Here is an 8,166-nt window from a genome sequence, read left to right as displayed (position 1 = left end):
TAGATACTCTGTAGTATTATATCTTTATGTATTAGATACTCTGTAGTATTATATGTATTACATACTCTGTAGTATTATATCTTTATTTATTAGATACTCTGTAGTATTATATCTTTATGTATTAGATACTCTGTAGTATTATATCTTTATGTATTACATACTCTGTAGTATTATATCTTTATGTATTAGATACTCTGTAGTATTATATCTTTATGTATTAGATACTCTGTAGTATTATATGTATTACATACTCTGTAGTATTATATCTTTATGTATTACATACTCTGTAGTATTATATGTATTACATACTATGTAGTATTATATCTTTATTTATTAGATACTCTGTAATATTATATCTTTATGTATTAGATACTCTGTAGTATTATATCTTTATGTATTACATACTCTGTAGTATTATATGTATTACATACTCTGTAGTATTATATCTATTTATTAGATACTCTGTAGTATTATATCTTTATGTATTACATACTCTGTAGTATTATATCTTTATGTATTAGATACTCTGTAGTATTATATCTTTATGTATTAGATACTCTGTAGTATTATATGTATTACATACTCTGTAGTATTATATCTTTATGTATTACATACTCTGTAGTATTATATGTATTACATACTCTGTAGTATTATATCTTTATTTATTAGATACTCTGTAGTATTATATCTTTATGTATTAGATACTCTGTAGTATTATATCTTTATGTATTACATACTCTGTAGTATTATATCTTTATGTATTAGATACTCTGTAGTATTATATCTTTATGTATTAGATACTCTGTAGTATTATATCTTTATGTATTACATACTCTGTAGTATTATATCTTTATGTATTAGATAGATACGCTGTAGTATTATATCTTTATGTATTAGATACTCTGTAGTATTATATGTATTACATACTCTGTAGTATTATATCTTTATGTATTACATACTCTGTAGTATTATATCTTTATGTATTAGATAGATACTCTGTATTATTATATCTTTATGTATTAGATACGCTGTAGTATTATATCTTTATGTATTAGATACTCTGTAGTATTATATCTTTATGTATTAGATACTCTGTAGTATATCTTTTTGTATTAGATACTCTGTAGTATTATATCTTTATGTATTAGATACTCTGTAGTATTATATGTATTACATACTCTGTATTATTATATCTTTATGTATTAGATACTCTGTAGTATTATATCTTGATGCATTAGATACTCTGTAGTATTATATCTTTATGTATTAGATACTCTGTAGTATTATATCTTTATGTATTAGATACTCTGTAGTATTATATCTTTATGTATTACATACTCTGTAGTATTATACCTTTATGTATTACATACTCTGTAGTATTATATCTTTATGTATTAGATACTCTGTAGTATTATATCTTTATGTATTACATACTCTGTAGTATAATATCTTTATGTATTACATACTCTGTAGTATTATATCTTTATGTATTACATACTCTGCAGTATTATATCTTTATGTATTAGATACTCTGTAGTATTATATCTTTAGGTATTACATACTCTGTAGTATTATATCTTTATGTATTAGATACTCTGTAGTATTATATCTTTATGTATTACATACTCTGTAGTATTATATCTTTATGTATTACATGCTCTGTAGTATTATATGTATTACATACTCTGTAGTATTATATCTTTATGTATTACATACTCTGTAGTATTATATCTTTATGTATTAGATAGATACGCTGTAGTATTATATCTTTATGTATTAGATACTCTGTAGTATTATATGTATTACATACTCTGTAGTATTATATCTTTATGTATTACATACTCTGTAGTATTATATCTTTATGTATTACATACTCTGTAGTATTATATCTTTATGTATTACATACTCTGTAGTATTAAATCTTTATGTATTACATACTCTGTAGTATTATATCTTTATGTATTACATACTCTGTAGTATTATATCTTTATGTATTAGATACTCTGTAGTATTATATCTTTATGTATTAGATACGCTGTAGTATTATATCTTTATGTATTACATACTCTGTAGTATTATATCTTTATGTATTAGATACTCTGTAGTATTATATGTATTACATACTCTGTAGTATTATATCTTTATGTATTAGATACTCTGTAGTATTATATGTATTACATACTCTGTATTATTATATCTTTATGTATTAGATACGCTGTAGTATTATATCTTTATGTATTACATACTCTGTAGTATTATATCTTTATGTATTAGATACTCTGTAGTATTATATGTATTACATACTCTGTATTATTATATCTTTATGTATTAGATACGCTGTAGTATTATATCTTTATGTATTAGATACGCTGTAGTATTATATCTTTATGTATTAGATACTCTGTAGTATTATATCTTTATGTATTAGATACTCTGTAGTATATCTTGATGTATTAGATACTCTGTAGTATTATATCTTTATGTATTAGATACTCTGTAGTATTATATCTTTATGTATTACATACTCTGTAGTATTATACCTTTATGTATTACATACTCTGTAGTATTATATCTTTATGTATTAGATACTCTGTAGTATTATATCTTTATGTATTACATACTCTGTAGTATAATATCTTTATGTATTACATACTCTGTAGTATTATATCTTTATGTATTACATACTCTGTAGTATTATATCTTTATGTATTAGATACTCTGTAGTATTATATCTTTAGGTATTACATACTCTGTAGTATTATATCTTTATGTATTAGATACGCTGTAGTATTATATCTTTGTATTAGATACGCTGTAGTATTATATCTTTATGTATTAGATACTCTGTAGTATTATATGTATTACATACTCTGTAGTATTATATCTTTATGTATTACATACTCTGTAGTATTATATCTTTATGTATTACATACTCTGTAGTATTATATCTTTATGTATTACATACTCTGTAGTATTATATCTTTATGTATTACATACTCTGTAGTATTAAATCTTTATGTATTACATACTCTGTAGTATTATATCTTTATGTATTACATACTCTGTAGTATTATATCTTTATGTATTAGATACTCTGTAGTATTATATCTTTATGTATTAGATACGCTGTAGTATTATATCTTTATGTATTACATACTCTGTAGTATTATATCTTTATGTATTAGATACTCTGTAGTATTATATGTATTACATACTCTGTAGTATTATATCTTTATGTATTAGATACTCTGTAGTATTATATGTATTACATACTCTGTATTATTATATCTTTATGTATTAGATACGCTGTAGTATTATATCTTTATGTATTACATACTCTGTAGTATTATATCTTTATGTATTAGATACTCTGTAGTATTATATGTATTACATACTCTGTATTATTATATCTTTATGTATTAGATACGCTGTAGTATTATATCTTTATGTATTAGATACGCTGTAGTATTATATCTTTATGTATTAGATACTCTGTAGTATTATATCTTTATGTATTAGATACTCTGTAGTATATCTTGATGTATTAGATACTCTGTAGTATTATATCTTTATGTATTAGATACTCTGTAGTATTATATCTTTATGTATTACATACTCTGTAGTATTATACCTTTATGTATTACATACTCTGTAGTATTATATCTTTATGTATTAGATACTCTGTAGTATTATATCTTTATGTATTACATACTCTGTAGTATAATATCTTTATGTATTACATACTCTGTAGTATTATATCTTTATGTATTACATACTCTGTAGTATTATATCTTTATGTATTAGATACTCTGTAGTATTATATCTTTAGGTATTACATACTCTGTAGTATTATATCTTTATGTATTAGATACGCTGTAGTATTATATCTTTGTATTAGATACGCTGTAGTATTATATCTTTATGTATTAGATACTCTGTAGTATTATATGTATTACATACTCTGTAGTATTATATCTTTATGTATTACATACTCTGTAGTATTATATCTTTATTTATTAGATACTCTGTAGTATTATATCTTTATGTATTACATACTCTGTAGTATTATATCTTTATGTATTATATACTCTGTAGTATTATATATTTATGTGTTACATACTCTGTTGTATTATATCTTTATGTATTACATACTCTGTAGTATTATATCTTTATGTATTATATACTCTGTAGTATTATATATTTATGTCTTACATACTCTGTAGTATTATATCTTTATGTATTAGATACTCTGTAGTATTATATGTATTACATACTCTGTAGTATTATATCTTTATGTATTACATACTCTGTAGTATTATATCTTTATGTATTACATACTCTGTAGTATTATATGTATTACATACTCTGTAGTATTATATTTATGTATTAGATACTCTGTAGTATTATATGTATTACATACTCCGTAGTATTATATCTTTATTTATTAGATACTCTGTAGTATTATATCTTTATGTATTAGATACTCTGTAGTATTATATCTTTATGTATTACATACTCTGTAGTATTAAATCTTTATGTATTACATACTCTGTAGTATTATATCTTTATGTATTACATACTCTGTAGTATTATATCTTTATGTATTAGATACTCTGTAGTATTATATCTTTATGTATTAGATACGCTGTAGTATTATATCTTTATGTATTACATACTCTGTAGTATTATATCTTTATGTATTAGATACTCTGTAGTATTATATCTTTATGTATTAGATACTCTGTAGTATTATATGTATTACATACTCTGTAGTATTATATCTTTATGTATTAGATACTCTGTAGTATTATATGTATTACATACTCTGTATTATTATATCTTTATGTATTAGATACGCTGTAGTATTATATCTTTATGTATTACATACTCTGTAGTATTATATCTTTATGTATTAGATACTCTGTAGTATTATATGTATTACATACTCTGTAGTATTATATCTTTATGTATTAGATACTCTGTAGTATTATATGTATTACATACTCTGTATTATTATATCTTTATGTATTAGATACTCTGTAGTATTATATCTTTATGTATTACATACTCTGTAGTATTATATCTTTATGTATTAGATACTCTGTAGTATTATATCTTTAGGTATTACATACTCTGTAGTATTATATCTTTATGTATTAGATACGCTGTAGTATTATATCTTTGTATTAGATACGCTGTAGTATTATATCTTTATGTATTACATACTCTGTAGTATTATATGTATTACATACTCTGTAGTATTATATCTTTATGTATTACATACTCTGTAGTATTATATCTTTATGTATTATATACTCTGTAGTATTATATATTTATGTCTTACATACTCTGTTGTATTATATCTTTATGTATTACATACTCTGTAGTATTATATCTTTATGTATTAGATACTCTGTAGTATTATATATTTATGTCTTACATACTCTGTAGTATTATATCTTTATGTATTAGATACTCTGTAGTATTATATGTATTACATACTCTGTAGTATTATATCTTTATGTATTACATACTCTGTAGTATTATATGTATTACATACTCTGTAGTATTATATTTATGTATTAGATACTCTGTAGTATTATATGTATTACATACTCTGTAGTATTATATCTTTATGTATTACATACTCTGTATCTGCAGCTCTACTGAAGGGAATGGGGCTGAGATGTAATACCAAGCACATACTGTGGACAAGAGTGGCGCTGTTCTGAATAACCTCCAGCTGCTTAGAAAACTCTTAGTCTTTGACTATTGTAGGGAGATTTGCCTTTAGGTTCTTGCAGATTTGCAGTCGGCGGCCACTTACAAGGGTCTAATGTGGACGTTTCCTTGAAAGATCTGGTGGACTCATCAGGGGACAATCATTACCGTGAATATTCTTTATTTATAGTATAAAACAGCATAAAAAAATCACAGAAAAGTGTAAACATGATACAATATACAGTATAGGTCACTCAGTGCGGGGGAGGGGTGTATAGATCAGTCAGTGCGGGGGGGGGGGATGTATAGATCAGTCAGTGCGTGAGGGGGGGGAATGTAAAGGCATCAAGTAGAATAAATATCATATTGCGCCAAATAAAGAAAAATAATAACAAATATCATCGACAACAGGGACGAGTAACATCTGCAGGTTCCCTGTGATCATGTGACTACCACAAATATGACGACCTGAGAATGGAGGATCCGATAGATGACGATCAACAGGTAATAACGTATCCTGATCCTGAGTTATATCCTGTATTATACTCCAGAGCTGTACTCACTATTCTGCTGGTGAGGTCACTGTGTACATACATTACATTACTTATCCTGTACTGATCCTGAGTTATATCCTGTATTATACTCCAGAGCTGTACTCACTATTCTGCTGGTGAGGTCACTTTGTACATACATTACATTTCTTATCCTGTACTGATCCAGAGTTATATCCTGTATTATATCCCCGAGCTGTACTCACTATTCTGCTGGTGAGGTCACTGTGTACATACATTACATTACTTATCCTGTACTGATCCTGAGTTATATCCTGTATTATACCCCAGAGCTGTACTCACTATTCTGCTGGTGAGGTCACTGTGTACATACATTACATTACTTATCCTGTACTGATCCTGAGTTATATCCTGTATTATACCCCAGAGCTGTACTCACTATTCTGCTGGTGAGGTCACTGTGTACATACATTACATTACTTATCCTGTACTGATCCTGAGTTATATCCTGTAAATCTTTTTTATTAGAAAAATGTAAATCATAAACACAAAAACCAGCACAACTTTGCCATAACTGAAAACAACAACATAAAATAACATAAACCCAAACTTTACATTTCAAATAAAAGAACATAAATCCTGCCTAACCGGCCAGCCCAGTTTTCCCTAGAAAATACTAGAGACGCATCTTACATAACCAAATATCTAACTACACTCACATACATACTCAACTTGCATTACCAAAAAAGAAACATAAAAATAGCACAATTTAGCTATAACTCAAAAACACCCAAACCTGGGAAAACACACACAACAAGGACTCCCACTACACCCCATTAATTTAATATATATATGTATATATACACATCCTTTTTTTTTTTCCCCCCTAATTGTTAAGAAAGAAAATTAAATCTATAACTCAAAAACACCCAAACTTGGGGAAAAGAAGACCTAGACCAAAGAAAAACGAAATCCACTATGGGATACAAAAATACCAAAGAAAAATTACTACAAAAATAACAACTGGTTCGACTGCCATAATATAAGATAAACAAAATTATAACATATTATTCATATAGACTATATACACTATATACACCTAAATATACAGAAAATACACCTACAAATACAATAAAACAACCTACACTAAACTGTCCCTTCACCCACACCACCCGCCCTCCTGTACATGGGTCAGAGTCCATACAGTTCATAGTCCTCAATGTCCAGTCCATAACTGACCCATGCCAGGTCCACCAAAACAAACAACCACCACCACCCACAAATACACCCTCCCAACCTAGAACTCCTCCCAACCAACTTTATGTATATTGTAATGCTGATAATGATAAACAAACAATACAACCCACTTTAGGCCCAAGTTCGGTGCCTGTAAGCCCTTCATAACCTTAACATCTGAAAACAAAACAAAAAGCTATGGTGCACATGCATTAGCCCACCACCAGGTAGAAGGATGGCAATCCTGATACATACAAAATGTACATACTTTCCCTAACTGCACCCTGCCTCTCTCCCTACCATTATCCCTAAAAATAAACTGACCCTACTATCACCCTAACCCTGTCCCTACATCACTGTCCCTAACCAAATCAAGGGTACTCTACCCAAAAGGTCTAGTACCTAGGGCACATCAAAAGAAAACCCTCTCCATAGGAGAGAAGCCCTACTGGTACCAAGACTGCCATACTCCAAAGACCTGATCTTCCCTAGGTCACCGGTGATGTTCCTACAGACCTCCACTTCGGAGAGGACTTTGCGCTGATTAGACACTAAACACCGTGCATTCCACGTGTAGTACCTAACCACTAAGCTGACTAAAAACAAAGTGCCCCGATCTCGGCCACCCAGGTTCCTGAATGCCCCATAAGCCCACTCTGGATAGGTAAGGCCGGCAAGTTGACTCCAGCCGATGGAA

This window comes from Hyla sarda, unplaced genomic scaffold (assembly GCF_029499605.1).
Source record: "Hyla sarda isolate aHylSar1 unplaced genomic scaffold, aHylSar1.hap1 scaffold_329, whole genome shotgun sequence".
Taxonomy (NCBI): Eukaryota; Metazoa; Chordata; class Amphibia; order Anura; family Hylidae; genus Hyla; species Hyla sarda.
Note: the sequence above shows the minus strand (reverse complement) of the source record.